Raw genomic sequence first — 23,266 nt, forward strand, 5'->3', positions numbered from 1 at the left:
CAACTAAACCCACTTTGAGTTCTTCAAGCTTTGATGAAGCTTCAATGGTGAAAACTCCAAAACCCACCCAAATGACTTCAAACTTCGGATTTCGATGTATTCCACCTCAACAAACTCAAATTCAACTTCAAAAACCACTAAATCAAACCGCAATTGTAATTTTCAATTTTTTTTTGGGAATTTTCGGAATATTGTTTTTTTTTTTTACTTTTCTAGATCAAGGATTGAAGAATCAATAGAATAATCCCTTTACCTTGCTCTGATATCAAATGATAACAAATCGATTTGGGGATGAAGCCAAATCAATTAACATGCGAAAAATCAAAGGATACGAAGAAAAAGGATGAGAAATAGAGGGATAGATACTTGACCTGAATGGGGGAACCCTATAGACAAATTAAGGTATATCAAACCTAAACCCTTCTAATTTGAATTCAAACACTCAAAAGAACCAAAGAAATATGAATCAAGGCAAGAAATTCACTTGAAATCCACAAATGAATAATCTTCATGAATTCATTGGAAATAAAAGGTTCTACAACCAACAATGGAATCCACCATCATACGACTAAACTAACACTAGATTCTACCTAACAATCTATCACTCAAATATGAGTATCTCTCAAATATTCATCCTCCGTCATAAAGTCCCTTAATGAAATGAAAGACAAGCTATATATACAATGTCACACCCCAACCTTGGTGAGGCGTGATTGACACCCGGCACCCTACTGGGTCCTAGTGAACCAAACTGTAATTGCGTCATCTATGTCTCCAATGGCAAAATAAGGCCAAGAAGGCCAACTATGAATATAATATCATGCATATATATATGTACAATGGGCCTGCGATGTCAACAAGTCCACTAACAAAACATAATTGAGCTGTAAACAGAAATTTGTCTGCAAAGCCTCTATGAACATGACTGAAGTACATATGTTGGGACAGGGCCTCCGACATACCGTTAACACAAAATACATATACAATGCAAATTCGGCAATGCTCCAGGAAGAAGTGGAGAAAACCAATCAAAACTAGTACCTGAAAGCAGCCTACTGTGGAAGATCCTCGTCCCGTCTGTCTACACCTGCAGGCATGAACGCAGTAATGTACCGAGTATGTAAGGCGAAATTGTAACATAATAAACATATGCTGCAAAGAAGAAGGATAAGAATCAACATGGCACATCTGGCTTACTAATGAGAATCTAGTACACATATATCTTTATACTCTCATATCTTTAACTACATCTATGTATCATACTGTGTCTCTAACTTACTTATCGTCCTGGTGCTAACTGCCTAACTGATCAGTGGTAACTGCCCAACTGGCCGTAGAACGGTGGTAATAACTGCCTTACTGGTCGTAGACCAGTGGCAATTATAATCGACACCAAAACCAAGCTTCTACAAGAAATATCTATGCACTTCTCATGGTCATCGCTTAACCCGTAGTGTCTACATAATCTCATAAGACTTATAAGCAAAACTCAGGCCATTAGTACTGCTTTCCGCTTGACTAGACTATAACCAAATCCTAAGATACAACATTAACCTCTCTTCGAGCATTAAATACCTCATTAGAGATCCGCTGCTAGCACTCTATTCATGTCCTATAAAACATCCCTTAAGAACTTGTTCCTAAACTCGTTGGATTATTATTAGGGAACCATCATCATGAACACATCTCACCTTGAAGGAACAAAATCATAAGGTGAGGTCAACATCAATGAATGGAATCAAGAAAAGCATGAAACAACTCGATAATCTCATAATAGACTTAAAATCATAAGATTTGGAATTTCTAGAAATGAAATCATCATCATCATGGTCATCATAGAAAACATCTCACCTTTAACATCATCAAGAGCCTTTAAGAATCATGAACTTCTAACTTTTTGAAGTAAGAAGGTTATGGAGAATATGTATGGAATCATAACATAGGAATCATGCCTTTTGCAAGAAAGGGGCTAGCCTTAACATACCCCGAAGCTTACTTTTCGACTTTCCAACCTACCTCCTATCGTGCAATATACATATAAAACCATTCATACTATTGTTAGGCTCACTATCAGACACTTGTCTTAAGCCTCTAATTAAAATACTTTTAGAATCTGTCGAAATTCAGGCGGTATCTCCCCTGTTTATATACCTAGCCCGAAATCACAGTCTAGCAACCAACAACAACAGCATCAATACCAACATCAACAATAATATTATCAATACCAATATATTCCACAAACATTCCACACGATGTTTTATCTAATTTCACAACCCATAAATTCGTTATATGATCATTTAATAACTTTTCCTCTGTAAATAAGCTTAACTCAATATTTATAAGGAAAGATTCATACCTTTCACCCGCTAGAACTACAATATCTTCAATTACTGCCTTGAATCCAAGCCAAGTTTCATCGCAATACGATTTTATAATCACAACTATGCGCTTTCCGGACCTAAATCCAGAGATTTCACTTAATTTGTGGTAAAATTTGATGAACGGAAGTTGAGGGAACTCTCCAGAATGTTTTCGAGAGGTTTGGGGGGGGGGGGGGGGGGTGTTTGGATGAATAATGAGGGGGTAAACCCCCTTATATAATGTTTCTAGAGTCGGTCTACACCGACCTAGAATTTGCTCTGTAGGTTCGCACCACCTTGGGGCGCGTTCGCGCAGAGTAAATTCTCTGCTCGGACAGTCTGTCTTAAAATGCTCATAATGTTTTATCCCCATGTCCGATCGACGCGCGACTTTTTGCATTGGAAACTAGACTTCCTGTACTTCAATTTAGGCTTTTTCTTTGCTCTAAAACTCCTCATATGCTAAAAGATATTCGTTCTCCAAGTTGGGCCAAAATTACCGTTCATATTTTTTCCAAAGTTTCCACAAACTTAATTTCCTTAAATCACTTATCCTCCAATCCTTCCATAGCTTATTATATGAACTTAAAACCTCATAACCATAAGATAAACACATATAATCCCACATACCTCCTGAAAGGTAGCTCGAATCTCAACTTACAAAACTACGGGGTGTAACATTGTCCCCTCTTTAATAACATTTGTCCTCGAATGTTAATTCTTTGGGATCTCTATGGAAATTTCTGCAGAGTTTCTCCTGTAAGTATATAACTATCGACCTATGACACAACAATCTAAAATACACGATACCACACCGGCCACCATAAATAATAATAACTTTTTAGCCACACATAATTAGTAATTATACCTGTATCAACATACGGTAGCTGCTCCTGATCCTAGTGTTTAGTCAAAGCGTATATGCGGTTCTAATCACCGCCAGAGCTAGACGCTCCACCTCTGCTAATTGATGTCTGAGGGCCTCTTTCTGGGAAGCGTACCTAGGAAAGTGAAGCTGCTACTGATCCAATGGGTCGAGCCATGCCACCTCTATCATTCATCGGGCAATCCCTCATATAGTGACCTGAAACCCCACATGTATAACATGCATCAGAGCCCTGACAACATTGTCCAGAATGGGCTCTACCACACTGAATGCATTGTAGAGGAGGCATCCTCATTTGCGCTGATTCTCTCCGATGCTAAAAATTCGGAGCCCTCGAATTCCGACCTAACTCAAAATAAGCCGGCCTCTATGATAGTGAAGAAATAATAGTAGCTGAAAGTGGGGGCCTAAAACAACCCCTGACATTCTCTAACTGACTAAAAGATATAACTCTCTTAGACTGACCCTCATTTAAATCCTCAAATTTCCTTCTCTTCCGATCATCTAGATTCTGAGCATATGCCTAAATACGAGCGATGTCCATACCGTCAAGTAAAACAGCTGTGGAACATTCATTAATCAAATATGGCTCGAGCCCTGCCACAAACTGGTGCACTCGGTCTTCTATTTCTCCTACAATAGCGGGAGCATACCTAGCTAAAGACATAAACTGGAGACTATAACCCCACAAACTTATGTTTCCTTGCCTAAGATTCAAGAATTTGTTTACTCTTGCCCGACGGACCTCCGGTGGCAAATAATGTCGAAGAAAGGCATCTACGAACTCCTGCCACACGGGTGGAGGTGCATTAGCTCCTCTGGAAGACATCCAAGCAGTATACCAATACACAACCACATCTCGTAATCTGTAGGACGCTAACTCTACTGACTCGGTGTCTGAAGCATGCATCACTCGCAACGTCCTCCGTATTTCATCTAAAATTTTGTAGGTCCTCCTTTTGTTTCGACCTAAAGAACTCCGGAGGGGCCAAATTAAGAAAGTCTCCGACTCTAGCACTAACGACTCTGTCACCATAACCTGTACCCTACCGCTGGGCCTGAGCGGCGACTGTCTGAGTCAACAACTGACTAGCCTCTCATACCTTCTGACCCAAGACATCAGGTGGGGGAAATAGGGGTGTTGGAGTTCCTGTATGCTCCTTTAGAGCGGTTGGCATATAAGAGGTCCGGGATGGAACTTCATTCTGGGACCCGCCTTCCTCTATATCTACTGGCAGCTCCTACTCAATCTTTCTTCCGGCCACTGCCTTGCCCTTCTGGGCCGCTCTTGCTTTTCTCTTCATAGGAGTTACTGAAATCATAACGTATGGTCAGGAAAAAGAGAATCCTCATAACATGGTTCTATCGCACGATCTAAGATAGGAAAGAAAGGATATCTTCCTAAATGCCTTGCGGCCTCCTGTTTATAAGTGTGGTGCACTGCACACCATAAACAAGACTCTACTAGACACGGCTTGCAGACAATCCTAGGACAGACCTGCTCTGATACCACTTTGTTACACCCCAACCTTGATGAGGTGTCATTGGCACCCGACACCCTACTAGGGCCGAGCGAACCAAAATGTACTTGCGTCATCTATGTCTCCAAAGGAAAAATAAGTCCAAAATGGTCAACTATGAATATAATATCATGTATACGTATATGTACAATGGGCCTGCGACGTCAACATATCCACTAACAAAACATAACCGAGCAGTACACCGGAATCTATCTGCAAAGCCTCTACGAACATGACTGAAGTACATAAGTCGGACAGGGCCCCCGACATACCCTTAACACAAAATACATATACAACCCAGATTCGACAATGCTCCAGGAAGAAGTGGAGACCACCAATCAAAACTAGTACCTGAAAGCAGCCTACTGTGGAAGATCCTCACCCCGTCTATCTACACCTGCAGGCATGAACACAGCGTCCACAAAAGAAAGGACGTCAGTACGAATAATGTACCAAGTATGTCAGGCAGAAATGTAACATAATAAACATATGCTGCAAAGAAGAAGGATAAGAATCAACTTGGCAAATCTAGCTTACTAATGAGAATCTAGTACGCATATCTCTTTATACTCTCATATCTTTAACTACATCTATGTATCATACTGTGTCAAACTTACTTATCGTCCTGGTGCTAACTTCCCAATCGATCAGTGGTAACAGCCTGACCGGTCGTAGCACGGTGATAACTGCCCGATCGGCTGTAGCACAGTGGTAACTGCCCGTCCGAATAACGCCCAACTGATCAGTGGTAATTGCCCAACCGGCCGTAGCACGGTGGTAATAACTGCCCTACTGGTCGTAGACCAGTGGTAATTATAATCGACACCATAACCAAGTTTCTACAAGAAATCTCTATGCACTTCTCGTGGTAATCGCTTAACCCGTAGTGTCTACACAATCCCATAAGACTTATAAGCACAACTCAAGCCATTAGTACTTCTTTCCACTTGAATAGACTATAACCAAATCCTAAGATACAACATAAACCTCTCTTCAAGCATTAAATACCTCATTAGAGATCCACTGCTAGCACTTTATTCATGTCCTATAAAACATCCCATAAGAACCTGTTCCTAAATTCGTTGGATTATTATTAGGGAACGAACCATCATCGTGAACACATCTCACCTTGAAGGAACAAAATTATAAGGTGAGATCAACATCAATGAATGGAATCAAGAAAAGCATGACACAACTCGATAATCTCATAGTAACCTTAAAATCATAAGCTTTGGAATTTCTAGAAATGAAATCATCATCATCATGGTCATCATAGAAAACATCTCACCTTTAACATCATCAAGAGCCTTTAAGAATCATGAACTTTTAACTTTTGGAAGTAAGAAGGTTATGGAGAATATGTATCGAATCATAACATAGGAATCATGCGTTTTGAAAGAAAGGGGTTAACCTTAACATACCTGGAAGCTTACTTTTCGACTTTCCAACCTACTTCCTGTCTTGCAATTTACATATAAAACCATCCATACTATTGTTAGGCTCACCATCATACACTTGTCTTAAGCCTCCAATTAAAATTCTTTTAGAATTTGTCGAAATTCGGGCAGCATCTCCCCTGTTTATATGCCCAGCCCGAAATCACAGTCCATCAACCAACAACAACAGCAACAATACCAACACCAACAACAATATTATCAATATTAATATATTCCATAAATATCCCACACGGTGTTTTATCCAATTTCTCAACCCATAAATTCGTTATACGATCATTTAATAACTTTTTCTTCGTAAATACGCTTAAATCAATATTTATAAGGAAAGATTCATACCTTTCACCCGCTAGAACTACAATATCTTCAGTTATCGCCTTGAACCAAAGCCAAGTTTCACCGCAATATGATTTTATAATCACAACTATGCGCTGTCCGGACCTAAATCCAGATGTTTCACTTAATTTTCTGTAAAATGTGATGAACGGAAGTTGGGGCAACTCTCCAGATTGTTTTGGAGAAGTTTGGGGGTGTTTGGATGAAAAATGAGGGGTTAAAGCCCCTTATATAATGTTCTAGAGTCGGTCTACACCGACCTAGAATTTGCGCTGCCAGTTCGTACCACCTTGGGGCATGTTCGCGCAGAGTAAATCTTCTGCTCGAACAGTCTGTCTTAAAATTCTCATAAAGTTTGATCCCGATGTCCGATCGACGCACATTTTTTGCGTTGGAAACTAGACTTCCTGAACTTCAATTTAAGCTTTTGCTTTGCTCCAAAACTCCTCATATACTATAGGATAGTCTTTCTTCAAGTTGGGCCAAAATTACCCTTCATATTTTCTCCTAAGTTCCCACAATCTTAATTTCCTTAAATCACTTGTCCTCCAATCCTTCCATAGCTTATTATATGAACTTAAAACCTTGTAACCATAAGATAAACACATATAATTTCACATACCTCCTGAAAGGTAGCTCGAATCTCAACATACAAAATTACAGGGTGTAACATACAAGCTAAGTAAAGAAGACTAATAGGCAATTATAATGCTACCCTTAATGAAGTAAGGGCCTTGTTTGGCTAGTCTTTTTAGTGTAGCCTTCAATTCAAGGATTGATCTTCAATGGCCAAACACATCCCTCCTTGCATAGATATCCCTCCAATCAACCTTGCATGCATGGTCTTCTTGCAATCATAACCCTCTTTGCACAAAGTAGCCACTTGCACAAATAGCACTTTGCGTAAATAGCCATCTTTCAGCCTTAAATCACCCAAGCTTGCAATTGTAGCCACTTTAAGAGGCAAGCCTCGGGTCTTGGATCTGTACTTCTTCTCCCATGCTATCTCCCATGGCTTGAAGGCCCTCCAATGACTCCATTTTAATGCTCTCAAAGCTTCATCCTCCATGAATCCGTTTCCAACACAAATCCTTGGAGAAGTTTGAATAGTTGAGTCATTTATGCCATTTAGGATCATTTCAGAAGCTAAAGGAAGAATCATGATCATGAACAATATTTTAAAGATAAGCTTTTGTCTTAGCACTGGGTAGGGGTAACTGTTTTCTTATTCTATTCCTTCTCTTACATAAATATTATCTGAATCTCATGAAAAAAATTGTTCATTTGCTTACATGTATTTCTGTAAGGCCCCACAGAATTTTAATGAGTTGGCATAATCACTCGCAAAATTGGTTCTAAGTACTTTGTATACTTTGAAACTTTTGGAATCAAATGTGTTTATGATATAGGTGACTTGAGAGTTCATCAAGATTAGACTGATGGTAAGCACTTTTTTTCTAAAGAGGCTGCAAAGGATGTTTGAACAAGTATTTTCTTTTAAAAAGACTACAAATTTTATGCTTTTAGTACTGTTGATGTGTTACTAGAAGTATTATTTTCTTAAGATTATTTGGAGGGTCGTAATACATAAAATAGTTCTAAATTTTTATCTTGTCTGCAACCAACCAAACCTATATACGCACAATTACAAGCCATACAATTACGAGAAGGAACTGTCTTTCCCCGATTTCGTGTATGTTCCCTTTTTTATTCTTTTTGAGGGGGAAGCAAGCAAAAGTCAAAAGAAGGGAAAGCCACATATGAAACAAACGTACATGTTTCATGGAAAAAAATGCATTCCTAAAAAACAAATCACATTTTCCTTTTGTAAAAGAAAACAAATATGGGAGAGGCTAAGATTAAAGCAAAGCACTCAATACGAGCCCAAATTGATTAGTTTGTGTATTTGAGTGTTACAAGATGTCCACACTCAATAAACTTCGTAATATCATGTAGAATAGCCACTCAATTATTAGTCACTATTTGTTTTCACCTATGAGTTATGAAAAGAATTATTGAATCAAAGCATTTGTTATTAATTTGTTGTACTTGACGAGCTTTCAATTGCAAATTGAAGGAAAAGCGAAAACTGAAAGATTCAAGCATATTCACCTATCAGAAATTGTCTTAGTCATCAAAAAACTTGTGATGCTCCACCTATGAGTTCAATTGGAGTCAAAATCCGTGCTTTGTTGAAATTTGTTTTATATTATATATATATATATATTTTATTACATAATTTGGTAGGGGAATGGGAAATAAGGAAGAAGAGTACAACATGGGGATTCGAACCCTCCCCAACAAGGTGAAAGTTCAAGTAGCCAACCAACTGAATTATTAAGATCCCCACATGTATTTTTATATTGAATTTGATCTTAATTTCTTATTGTATATCTTGCATTATTTATTTATTATGTATATTTTGGTACATTAAATATTGTATCCATTATACATCAACTAAAATTTATAAAATGAAATGTTTGACTGCACGAAGCGCGGACCAATTACATAGTATAATTATAAATGGTGAGAAATTAATGTAAATCAGACGATGAAGCAACAGGTTACGGACCCCAATCAACGCAGTTAATAATAAATTCAAAGCAAGCTAGCTACTGCTATGCAGTTGCTATTATAACGGGTTCAACATTTGAATGCTTATAAATGAATCTGTTATACTTTTAAACTTATAAGTTAACTAGTGACTTTGCCCGCGCTTTGCGTAGTTGTAAAAGATGTTAGATAACTTACGAAATGATCATGCTAATAATTAAATTAGACATTATTCCTTTTTTCTTAGAGAAATAAAAAGCTACAAAAAGCGTGATCATAAAAGATATTTGAAAATTTACGGAACAACCAGGCTCATAATTAATTTAGATGTTCCCTTTATTCGAGAGAAACAAAATGCTAACAAGCAATGTACATTTGTTAATATAGGCTTTTCAATAATTTGGATCGTAATGACGTTTATTTTAGTTTTATCTAATTAATTGTCACAACCCAAATCAGCTAAGTCGCGTGGGCACCTACCTTTCTCACCTCGGTAGGCGAACCCTCAACCCAACAATAGTAAAAACACAATCAATTAATTAAATAAGCGGAAGAGATAAAATCACCAAACTCTAACGGTAATAATATAGAAATATGTGGAAGTATGGAAAATACACCCCAGCTTCTTGTCTAATCCATACAAGAGCATCTAACTAGAGTACACAAGTCTGGAATATCAATAATACATCAAGTCTGAATATGTCTCGGGATAGAAAATAAGACATAAATAAAGAAGAATCTTGAACGTGGCGGATGTCTCGTGTTCACCCTATAGACTCTAAGCAACTCTCGGAGCGACTATCAGCCACGAGAAACAGAGGTAGATCCCACCTGGAATTCTGCATCCATAAAAGAATGCAACAAGTGCAGGTCAGTACAAAACGACAGTACTGGTAGGTATCATAGGCCGACTAAGTTTAGCTAACATAATCCATACAATAAAGTAAGATAAACAGGTAAAACAACAAGAATAAGTCAAACACAAATCAGAAACCAAGTACACGTCGTCACCTAGGTTATAGCATCTAAACCCAAGTGTGCCAAGTCGCAATATAATCAATCTGAATCCAAATAACACCAGTATATCAACAGATCATCAACATAAAGCCATGGTGCAATGCAATGCAATAATGTATGATATGTGAATGCAATGCAATGCTGTGTTCACATGTACTTCGGACAGAAGTGTCCATGTCTCTGTAGCACAACCCATAGGGGACCCGCGGAGTCCATGTACCTCACGGTCCGGCGACAACCTAGATATCGCTACCTCACTAACCCGACACAAACCTCGAGAATTGCTACCACACAACCACGATTCTGGGACAACCATCGGATATCGGTCCTTACGTCACTCTCATCCAACTGAGCCCAACTCATCACAGTGTTTCTTCAAGTATCATCAATGTATCAACAGTATATCATGAAAGATGAGAATGCGTGCAATGTATGAGTTCAATATCAATAATCAAATCAATATCACAAGTACCAAGCAAGGGTACACCAACAATATCATGAAAAGGCTACATAAGCCATATAGAATACGATGCTCGTATCAAACATCAACAAATAAGGTTCCACAATATAATGAATAAGATATATCAATAGTCTCCAATATCTACTATCACCACACGACATCAAGCCAACAACAATAGAACAAATCAAATCAGAACACAAAGGGGTGTCTAGCCCCACCCACACAACAGGGCCCAACCTAAGAAAATATCCAACCCAACTTCATACCTGAAGGTTTACATGCTTTCTCCGAAAATATTATCTAATTATATGATTTTCTAAATAAAGTCACACCATAAGGTAAACTGTAATCTACCTGGAAGGCCGAACAACAATAACACCAACAATCACTCATTAGCCTTTCCTTTCCTTTGAGCCTCGAGATCAAGAAAGTCTAAGCATATTCGAATCATGGAATTAGAATCAAGGAGAACATCAAAACAATCCCTACTTCTATCAAGACCCAAATCCCCAACCTATGGAATAGGGTTTTTTAACTAGAAGGGTGGAATTAAGGATCTAAAGGTCCCAACATGAAATTAAACCTCTAGATGATAAATTCCCATCATTAGCAAGCTAGAATAATCAACAATTCACTCTATTCGAATTCTAGGAAAAACCCCCAAATTTGGTGTAAACCCTAACTTCCAATTCCACAAATTAGCCTCTAATTAGGAAGAAATTATAAAATAATGGGTTCAAATCATCAAATTCAATGCTTAAAGAAGCTAACCCGACCAACAAATCATGATTTAGAAGTCTAGAAAGAATAATCATTAAACCCACTTTTAATCTTCCATCACTTAATGAACTAACAAGATAAAAGTATTCTAAGATGATTAGGGGAAATGGAATAGCAAAGAGATTAGAATGACTTACCACCAAGAATATTCTAGAATTGCTCCCCAAAGATCAAATTTAGGAATAGTAATAAATGAGGGACTTAGGGCATTTAACACTTCTTTTAATGAACTAACTGCCCGTCACCCGTTTCCGCAATGAGATTACTGCTCCAGCGGCGCCGCCCCAGCGGTTCCATGACCGCTACAACGATCATGCCCAAATGGAAAGGGCCACTTTAGCGGCAGGGGTGACCGCTATAACAGTACTGCTGCCACGGTGCTGGTGCCACCAAAGCGGGCACCAGACACCAGAAAATATTTCAAGTTTCATAATTCAACTCGAATTTTTGACTAACTCTCGAGGCCATCTGCTCACAAACCACATACATAGACACACATAAAAACATGCTACGGATGCACTAGTTGCGTCGAAATTTCCGATGGAGGTCTCGTTGACCGAGTCAACCCCCAATACCTCAATTTCAATTTTCCAACCCGTCCCAAAATGCACCCGAGTGCACTGGGAATCGAACCAGATATGCACACAATTTCTAAATAACCATCCAGACCTATCGGAATTGATGAATTTTCGAAAAAGGTCCGTTTATCCAAAAGTCAACTTTGAGTCAACTGTTTTCGCTTAAGGTCAATTTTTCCCAAAAAGTCACCAAAATCAACCCCGAACACCTCGAGAAGCGTATCAACGGTTCCCTCCGGACAAAAATGCCGAAAATACTATAACGACCAATCAGGTCGTTACATTAATAAGTTTAGGTATATTAAAATAAGGTTAGAAACTAAGTTACATAAATTTGATCTTATAACTAAAAATTGCCATACAAAATAGAAACATTTAGGGCCTGTTTGGAAAGTCACCCAGATAATTGGAATTGGGTGTAATTACATAGTTTGACCTATTTGTTTGACTAAGTAATTACACAGTTAGGTGGGAATTGAGTGTAATGGAGAAGGTGTAATCATACTCTCCAATTCTCGAGGGGGGGGGGGGGGGGGGTTGAGAATTGAGTGTAATTATACCATGTAATTAGAGGGTTGCTTTTTAGTTTGTTTCTTTTTTATTTTTACTTTTTAATTATTTTTATTTTTATATTATTCATTTTTCTTTTTATTTCTTCTCATTCCCAACCTTCACTTCTTTTGGTTCCATGTAATTGCTAGTATTTTTTTTTATTGTATTCATTTAGCATAACTGTGTTATTATTCTAATTTTTTAAACTACACCTCTTAATATTGGAAAGAATGAGTCAATAACAAACTTGACATATAAGGAGTGACGTTATTAAAGTAGAATTTCGTTGTGAATGAGGTTATAGACTTATATTTTCCCTTTCTTTTGAATTATTTACTTAAGTTACGTTGGAACTTACTTATGAAATGTTGAAATTTGACATAAGAGTTTATGTTAAACTTTTTCTTTTGGATTTTGAATTTAAGTTATATTTTCAATATTAAGTTATTTGCTTTAGTACTATTTACTTGTTATTTCACATTGCATGCTGTTAATTTTTCACTTACAGTTGATGGATTTTTGTGTCAAATAATTGAATAATGTTATGGCATTATATTTATAAATTTTTTTTTGTCAAACATCCAATGCATGGCGTTCTCACAAAAAAAGTCTTCTTTTAAGTTTTATAATTAATTTAAATTAAATATTATTAATTTGAAAAATATATATCAATTATTTTCTACAATATTGGTTACAAATATATGATTATTAATTAATATATTTTCAAGAAAAAAGTGTTAATAAATAACTAACTTAAGATCATTTATAAAGGAAAATATTTTCAAGATATTAATTTTAAATTTTTTATAATTAAATTAAACCAACTGTGCAATTACACTTGTGCAACGAAACAACACGCTTGTAATTACACTGTAATTACGTTATGACAAACAAATCGGTCGTTGTAATTACACAGTAGTATAATTACTAGGCTATGTAATTACTACCCTAGTAATTACACCAATTCCAATTACCAGGTGGCTTTCCAAACAGGCCCTTAAGTTATTGTTCGTTGTTTTTTGAGAATATAGGATTTGAGCTTAATATTATTCGCGGCTAAAAGTAGATATCTTTAAATAGTTTTATTCTTGTTGTAACAACCCGTTAGGTCATTACGTGTATATTGACAATTTTACCTCGGTTGACCCAATTCCCGTGGTTATCGTGCGACTCTAGCAAAACTTGGGATATTAGAACTCTTAAGTGAAAAGGTTTCAACAGTAGTTGACTTTTGGGTAAATGAACCTTTTTTTAGAGTTTCGTCAATTCCGTGAGGTCCGGAGGGTCGATTATGACTTGGTGGGTTAGTTGGTTTAGTTCCTGAAGAGTTTAGTTGTGTTTTGGGTACTTGGTTGAAAACTTGGTTTTATCCGTTTGGGGGTTGAATTGGTAAAGTAGAACTCTATTGGGAATTTCGAGGCCACAACGGGTGAGTTCGTAGCGCGTTTGTGTGCGTGTGCGCATATCTGGTTTGTGTTTGGAGGCCTCGAATAGATGTCGGGATTTCGGGAAAGATTGTGAAAAACAAGATTTTGCTGGTTCTAATGTGACTGCCATGGCGGGCTTAGTTCCGCCATAATGGGACCACCATGGTAGATCTTGACCGCCATGGTGAGTGACTGCTCTTTAATGATTTTTCACCATGGCGAATAGTCTGACTGCTACGGCGGGGTCGCCATGGCGATCCTTGTGACCGTCGTGGCGGATCAACGGGACCAGAATCCCATTTTTATCTCCAAAGTTCGAATCACTTTTCCAAAACTGCTAAAACCTAATTCTAAGAGATAGAAGAGGCGAATATTGAAGAAATTTGGTGGAATCATCTATAGGGGTATGTTCCAACTACTATCTTGCTTTATCACCTTTCTTCCATATGATTCTATGGCGATTTAAAGTACTAGAATGGTGGATAATGAGACCTAGGCCTATAATCATGAGCCTTTTGCATAAATTGATTATTGTTGAATAACTTACTGTTTACATCATCTAGAATTGTTAGTTAACACATTGTAGGTTTGCATTACTCTTAAATTCAAGAATATAATTATGAGACTTAAGGTTTCACCCAAAATTGGGGTTTTTTGGCTAACTTATGAAATTGAAGGGTCCAAAGTGATTAGAAACCCGTGAAATTGAGGATTATGATGGTTGGGACTAAGGGTAGGGTAATTTTACCCTTAATTTTTTATTTTACCCAAATGATTCACTAAGGGTATTTTGGGTATTCTTCCCCAAATTGATTCTTTGTCCAATTAGATGGTATATTGCTTACTTAGCATTTCTATTCATTAGAGTTTGAGCGTTTCGAGGCACTTCGTAATGGAAAGATTGGGTGGAGTAGCTTGCATTCCAGTTCTGCATTTGAGATAGATTATGGCTTACTTTAATAAGACTTTTATTAGTGAAATGCATGTATAGTAAAATTGAACGGGACAAAGCATGATTAGGTCTTCGAAAATGATGTTGGGAAGGATGTACTCTTAGGTTGGTATGACTTCTGATTATATGGTCTTGTCGCTGTTACTTTGTGCATTGAATTATGAGGTGTATGTTTTATATTTGGTAGGAAAGGGTTGATATATACTCTTTGTGTTGATTAACGTAGTTTGATTAATTCATACTGTTGATGAGCTTATTTATCTAAGTCTTGTTGTGGCATATGGAATCATGATTTCATACTTTCTTTGGCATATGATTTCATTGATTTACCATGTTTATGTTTATTCACTCATTCATGGTACAAATATGGTTGACAAAAGCCTTATGATGATTATGAAAGGAACTGTGACACATTTATGGTAACTATGGTATATGGATCCAGGTTCGAGGCTCTTCCCGAAATGTAGGGTTTGTGAATCAGGGTCCGAGGCTTTTTTTGAAACGGAGGGTATGTTAATTCGGGTCTGAGGCCCTTTCCGGATAGATGGTACATGGACACCATGGGTCCCCCGCAGGTCATGACTATTGTACAATCAAGGCATCTAGTATGTGTGTACATGTGGTATTACTGATCGGATCATTGCATTGTATTGGTTATCATCATTGCACGACATAAGTTACTACTTATCGCATTTACTGGTTATTCTGTGTGGATGTTGTACCTATCTGTTTATCTTGTTGATTCTATGTTTATTTGTATTAGCTAATCTTAGTCGGCCTATAATATCTACCGGTACATAGTTTTTGTACTGATACTACCTTGCTGCACCCTCTTTGAGTGCAAATTGCATTCCAGAGTCGTCTGCTAGACCTCGCATCTAGCCTAAGGCTACTTCCTGACCAGATCCGAGGGTGAGCTCCTATCTATGCCATGCCGCCTGAAGATCTCTCCTATTGATGTGTATTTCATTTCTAGACATTTCTGATATATTTAGACATTTATGTAGTTCTTAGACGTTATTTATGTTTAGAGTCCTTGTAGAATGACTTTCGGATTTTTGGGGTGGTAATATGTAGTATTCCGCACTTATTTATTTATGGCATGACTTGGACTTCTTATTATTGATTCTGTTGTTCTTTAAGTGTAAATTGGATAATTGGTTAAGGGAATGGTTAGCCCACTAGGGGGGTTAGTGTGGGTGCCATCACGGCGGATTGAGTCGTGACAAAGTTGGTATCAGAATCCTAGGTTCGTCGATCTCATTGTACAAGGACATGTCTAGTAGAATCTTGCAGATAGGTACGGAGACGTCTGTACTTATCTTCGAGAGGCTATGGGACAACAGGAAAATTCAAACTCTTTCTTTCCTTCATGCTAGTTGATTCCAATTTGTATCTGGAGAATTCAAATTGGTATCTGACCTTTTCATTCTATTCTCTCATAGATGGTGAGGACTCGTGCTAGGACAACAGTTGATGAGGTACTCAAGTCGGCCGCCGGGACTGCAGCTTGTGGTAGAGGCCAGGTCAGAGGTCATGGACGTGGTAGAGGCTTGGAAGCAGTGCCAACCAAAGGCGGGGCTCTTGTGGCTGGTCAGGCTCGTGCTAGATCGGTTTCCCCCGTGGCTTCGGCAGTTCCAGATGAGAAGGCAGAGTTTGCAGCGACACTAGCTCAGAAAGATAATATAGCTATTCCAGTGTTGTCAGATGTTATGTTTCGTGTGTTGAACCTGCTGAATGGATTGATTGAGGTAGGTGTAATACGGGCTACTTTAGATGGCTAGGGTGTGAGATTAGCTGACCAAATTCCTGACAGAGTCAGTGCTCCAGGAGTGTGATACGCTCAAATTACACCTTTTAATAGGGTTAACCGGACGATGTCAAATATAGTAACCCAACAAGGTTGGGGTCGAATCTCACAGAGAATATGGTATGAAATGTTTACTAAATAAGTATTATACTCTTGTGGTCCTGGTGTATTCCAGAAAAAGGGTTTTGTAGGAGTTTTTGTTTGTGGACTAATTTAAAGTGACTACAAATTTAGAGTTGTAAATATATAGGTAAAAAGAACCAAGGTTGTGTCCCCATCAGATAAAGTGTATGATCATGGGTCCTGATCTTGATATACTTCTGATGGGTCATTTGTATGGATTCACTTAACCTCTTTGTGAATCTAGACTATTTCCCAATAAGATAAAATTATTTCTTTCTATGCTTTTTCCAAAGATAATAAAGTATGCATGAAGAACGGTTAATTATGCCAAGTAAATTCCTCTTTTTCCTAAGTGAATTTATTAAACAAGGGTTAAAGCCTTGAGTTCTTGTTATTTGCTCTTACCTAACCGTAGTTATTTTCCCAAATAAACCAAAGTTTTTGGCATTAGCTAATGTTTGCGACCACTAACTATATGATGACAACGAAGGACAAATAAACCCTAACAATCCATTATACGTATATCAATCACAATCCCCAATCACAAAACAACCATCCTTGGATTCACAACCTTAGTAAAGGTGTTTAGCTACTCATGGCAACAAGAAAACAATAAAAGATTGAAGATTGCATAATTGAATTTTGTATTAAACTTACGAATAAAACTTGAAAGTAAACGAATGTAATTTTCTGGAAAATCCTCAATTGTACTAAAAACCCAAAAGTAATTACTACAAGTTTAAGACTCCAGATGTCTGAAAAATAAAACCTAAATAGGTATTTATACAAGTTAAAGTTGGAATAATTAATCCCAATCCAGTTCTAGGTCGGTTTGATATCCTCTAGCTGAATTTGATGCTCACAAATACCAGAAGGAATGACCCGAATCTCTGGTATGGTCAAACCAATAGCACATCTTTACTCGCGCAAAATCTCCACTAGTTTCTCGATTTGTTCCTCAGCCAGTAATGCTGAAATGATCACGGGAAATGACTTATTCGGACCAAGGAACTCATACCTTAAGTGCGATGGGAGCTGCTTAAGCTCAAGCTTTGGTGGCTTAACGATAGAAGGTTTTGCTGGTGAAGTGGTTCTATTTGCAAGGTCAAGATCAAGCTTTCTTGGGTGGTAAATGTCACACCCTAACCTTATTAGGGTGTGATGGGCACCCGACCCCATATACGGAGCCGAGCGAACCCTCAGACTCTGATTTCATACATATTCTTTTCAAATTTCCAGATAAAATCACATGAAACATACAGTAGGGCTTTAAAAAAAACTGAGAACAGACGTCGTCTTAAGCAGACCCATGTATCAGACATATCATATCAAAGCCCATAGGCTGGCGGAATGCACATCGCCTGAACATACAACATATACAAACATATAGGACGCTTAGGCCATCATAGCAAACAGGGCCGCTCAAGACACAGATCTCAGACCAAACCAAACAATATCTGTGGACATATGAAATTTGTAACATATCACAATTATCACATTGGCTAATGAAGCCGCTTACAAACTGACACTCTATACCCACGACTCTGTCTGCAAAGTCTCTAACATAAATCAGAAAGCAAAACTTATGTATACTCTGACTCGGCGACACTCCGGAGGGAAGCGGAGCTCGCCAATCCCACTGAAACACCTCCTAGTAGAGTTTTCTGATCATCTGGGTGTACCTGCGTGGCATGAAACGCAGCCCCCGAAGGAAAGGGGTCAGTACGGAATATGTACTGAGTATGTAAGGCAAGAAATACAGTAAACAGGATCATAGTCAAAATCAAAAGTACAGAAGTATAACAGACGGAATCACAATCACATTCAGAAGTACAGAACATAAGTACGATATGCAAATTAATAAGGACAACTTACTGGAAACACAAACCATGCATGCCAAGAACGGTATCCAGTCCCTTGCGGGACCCGGGGAAAAATGCGATGCAGCCCTGCCTTCGGCGCCACTCACATCTAACTCCAGAAGTTTTGCTCCGAAATCTCCGACACACAAATCATAATATCATATCATAATAACATATCATATGTGGTTCAGCGAACCATAACACATCTAACTCCGTAACACATCTAACTTCGGAATACATATATGGCACCCGGCCCTCAAACGGGGAACCCGGCGAACCATCCGCACGATCCATACCGGCCCGGGACTCGGCGAAGGAAGTCATAACATATGCACGAGCAGAGTAGTGAGAAACTAAATGCACGTAAATCAAGACTCGATGGAATAATCGGACGTGCCCTCAGAATATTCGTGGCAGATTACTCATAACGGAATACTTATACCAAAATACTTATATCCGAATACTTATGTCAGAATACTTATATCAGAATACGTATATCAGAATACTTATATCAAAATACTCGTATCAGAATACTTGTATCAGAATACGTATATCAGAATTCTTGTAACCGAATACTTGTATCAGAATACTTATGTCATTACTTAATCGTATAACATCTCGATTATATAAGACAGATTTATATCAAAAGTGAATCAGAATCACAGGCAGACTCAGGAACATATTAATTAGGACTTCAGAATCATAGAGATATATCAAAAAGGGTGAGCACGAATCATGAACTAACTCGGAATCACAGAATAGAGTAGCCTCAAGATGTATACCATATCATACCTTATTTGGCTCTAGGACATGCCAAAAGAAAGAAAGGGTAAGCCTTACATACCTGTGCCACGACCCACTAGTTATGCTTATTTGTCCAAACTTGCTAATCTACATACAAAAGAATTCATATAATAATTAAATCCATTGTTATTCACTTGTCTCAACTTCTCAAATAAATTCACTTATATTCTGCCGAAATTTCGGTAGCATCTCCCCTGTAAATATACCATCTCCGAGAATACGACTCGGCCCAAATCATCAACAACAAACCAGAGAATTCATCTCGGCCAAACCAACAACAATACTAGCAACACTTCACTATCCAATTCTATTCAATTCAATTCTGTTCAATTCAATTCAATTCAATTCAATAACTTTCAAAACGATTCAATCAACATACTACTCCATCCAACTTCTTCCAAATTTAACAAAACCAATGACAACCCATTTCCTTCTTCCAAATTTAATCACAACAACCCAACTTACAATCTTCCAAACTCAACAAGAATAATGGCAACACATTTCTTTCTTCCATATTTATAAACTACATCAACATCCCACACATTGACAACATTAACCACAATAATACAAGAACTATATGAAAATTATATTATCTTCTCCAACAACCTACAAACGGTTCCAACTTCAATTTAAATCATTAAACCTTCATTATCATCATAGAATCCACACAACAACAACCAAAAATATTAAATAAAATTAGTTCATCATTCCAACACAACCACCCCCTACACGGCCCAACTTTAACATTCAAAATTTCATGACTTTCATTCATTCTCACACACTACAACACACATAAACCATCTATAACACATGAAAAGAGGATTAGAATTTACCTTCTTCACTTAGTTCTTCAACATGACTTGAATTGAAAATCGTAAGGATGAATGGTTTGCTCGCTACAACAATTACTCCATGTTGTTTAGCACCTTCCAATTAGTGGAAGTACATGAAGAAACAAATTTTTGGAGCAAGATTTCCATGGATTAGTTTTCCATGGGGTGGCCGAATGGTCTCCTTAAGTTTTTCTCCTCCTTCTTGTTTCATTTCTTTCTCCAATTTTCTAGAGCTTTTATGGAGAATATGACTAATATGTCATATATATATATATAGATCCTCCAAACATGTGAGGGGCACATGCTTCCTTTCATCATTTGTTTTCTCTAGAATTTTCTTTCCTTTTCTTTCCTTTTCCTTTAATTAACAAAGATGACCACTTGGCTTACTCCATAAGCTTCACCCATATAGAAGTGGGGCCCACATATACATGCACATGCACACACACACGGCCAAGCCTTGGCTTGGTCCAGAAATTTTAAGACAATTTTTTTTTTGTAAATTTCCTATTTTACCCATAGCCTTTCCACGATATTACCATGAACCATTTTGTGAATTTCCCTTTTTACCCTTAACCTTTCTCAATATTTCCATACTATTAATAGTCATAAATAATATTCCTAACAACTTGTGCATTAAAATAATTTTTGAAAATGGTCTCGCCCTTAACTTTCCACGACGGCTCTGAAATATCCAAACGTACAAAATACGGGCTATAACAGTAAATGTAAGAACCTAGTCCCTCAAGTGCATTTATAGTTTCCACGTAGAGCTCCATATCATCAGCATCAAAGTTCACCAGAACAGCAGCAAGAGCTTCTCCTAAACTTTCTTCTGCCATTTTGTGTTCGACAGCATCATCAATCCCATCATACGAATCAATAACCGAGATGCTCTCATAAGCACTTGGCAACTTCATCCCCTTACTTGCTTGGAAAGTCACCTCTTCATCATTTACTCAGAACTTTATTTCATTCTTTTCAGAGTCCATAAGCGCTCTGCCTGTAGCAAGGAAGGGTCTTCCTAAGATGATGGGAATATCCTTATCAACCGCAAAATTCAAAATAACGAAATCAGCAGGCAACGTGAACTTACCCACTTGTACCAACACATCATCTATAACACCAACTAGCTTCTTGATGGATCTATCCGCCATTTATAATCGCATAGAAGTCAGTCTCGGCATTCCCAATCCGGATTGCTTGAAAAAGGCAAGGGGCATTAGATTGATACTCGCCCCATTATCACACAGAGCACGAGCGAATGCATAAAGCCCAACATTACACGGAATAGTAAGCGCTCCTGGATTTTCCTTCTTCTGAACTGTGGTGGAAACAATAATTGAACTCACGCGATGAGTTAAATTCACTGTCTCATATAATGAATAGGCCCTTTCTTCGTAAGCAGATCTTTTCCAAATTAAGCAAATCCGAGCATCTCTTTCATAACATCTAAGAATGGAAAATTCACTGTTAACTGCTTCAACTGATCATAGAGGTTTTGACACTTAGCATCATCATTATTCTTTGCTAACCTCTGAGGAAAGGGAGGCTTTGCTTTGTACATCTGAGTCAAAGGGCGAAAAGCCCCTTTTATAGTCTGTTTCCTAGTATCAGCAACAACATCTGGAATATTAGCAGCTTTCTCCTCAATATGGACCTCATCGTCTACTATAAGCACATCAGAATATACTTCTTTCTCGATAACCGTATCTAGATCAACCACTTTCTTTTCAGCACTTTGAAGTATTTTACCGCTTCTCGTGCTAACAGCAAACGTGCTCTCGAAACCACCGCCATTCTTCGGGTTTGGAATAGTATCACTAAGAAGTCATTTTTTTCTAACAGGATGCTGCTCTCTGGAAATGTCACACATATGCTGTTTAAGGTTTTGAATAGCCGCTGAGTGAGAAACTACTATCTCTGATAGCCCAGATAATGTCTTTTTTTAGTGTTTGTCTGACTTGCCAACACTTTTTCAAGCATTGACTCTAACCTCGAACTACCTTAATCATTAGACTGCCCTTTTGATGGAATGTAAGGGTTGGAACTTCTGTTTCTGAAGTTACCATTATTATTGTTGTATCTACCTTGGTTTACTTCACCATAGTTGTTGTTGTAGTTTCCTTGGTTGCTGTTGTAGTTCCCTTGGTTGTTGTTGTATGCACCTTGCCCTCATTGAGGTCTCCAGTATCTTTGAACAGGCCCAGAAATTTCCCCTTTCGCGATATAATCTGCATATTGAACCTTCTCAATTGGCGGAGGGGGACCCTCTTGATATGGACCCTCTTGGACTTGGTACATTCCAGGCGGCATGCCTGAGATATCTTTACACACGTTTACCTTCTTTGACTCCCTCTCATCAAGCCTCTATGTCAGTAAAGAGATATTCGTGGCCAGAAGTGCCAATGTCTGCTGCGTCTCCTGGCTATCCTTCATAATATTTTGAATCAATGGTGTCCCAAGTGATAACCCATCAGAATTACTCGATTGCCATGCTTTACTATGTTTAGTCAATTGATCAAGTATATTAGTAATATTATCATAGGATTTATTCATGAAACACCCACTAGCAGCATTGTTAGCTATTGCTTTGGTCATAGGATCCAACCCTGTATAGAACTTCTCCTTCAGAATATGATTTGGGAAACCATGGTTTGGACTCTTATCCAAATATTCTTTGTACCTCTCCCATGCTTCAAAAAGTTGCTCCCTATGACGTTGTTTGAACTCGTAAATCTGATCACTAATTTTAGCTCTTTTACTCGGGGGATACCTGTTACGCCTCTCATTCTCGTCATAGTAAAAACCTATGGTTTCATAGTCGGGTATGCCTTTGGAATTGAGACCCGTGTCTGAGTTTTGGAGATAGAAAGTGTCTTACCCCGTGTACAAAGGTACCAGCTGGTATTCATGATAATTTGCAGGATTAGAAGTTGAACGAATCGAATCGACGCAA

At 38.0% G+C, this 23,266-nt stretch overlaps 1 non-coding gene across 1 annotated transcript; it reads left to right on the top strand.

Annotated features, from left to right (window-relative positions):
• Positions 1-22,954: 22,954 nt before the first annotated feature.
• On the top strand, positions 22,955-23,061 carry LOC132612422 (small nucleolar RNA R71). The gene has a single exon (XR_009571783.1). It is a non-coding gene; the product is annotated as a small nucleolar RNA R71 (small nucleolar RNA).
• Positions 23,062-23,266: the final 205 nt, after the last annotated feature.

The sequence above is a fragment of the Lycium barbarum genome, chromosome 9 (genome assembly GCF_019175385.1).
Source record: "Lycium barbarum isolate Lr01 chromosome 9, ASM1917538v2, whole genome shotgun sequence".
NCBI lineage: Eukaryota > Viridiplantae > Streptophyta > Magnoliopsida > Solanales > Solanaceae > Lycium > Lycium barbarum.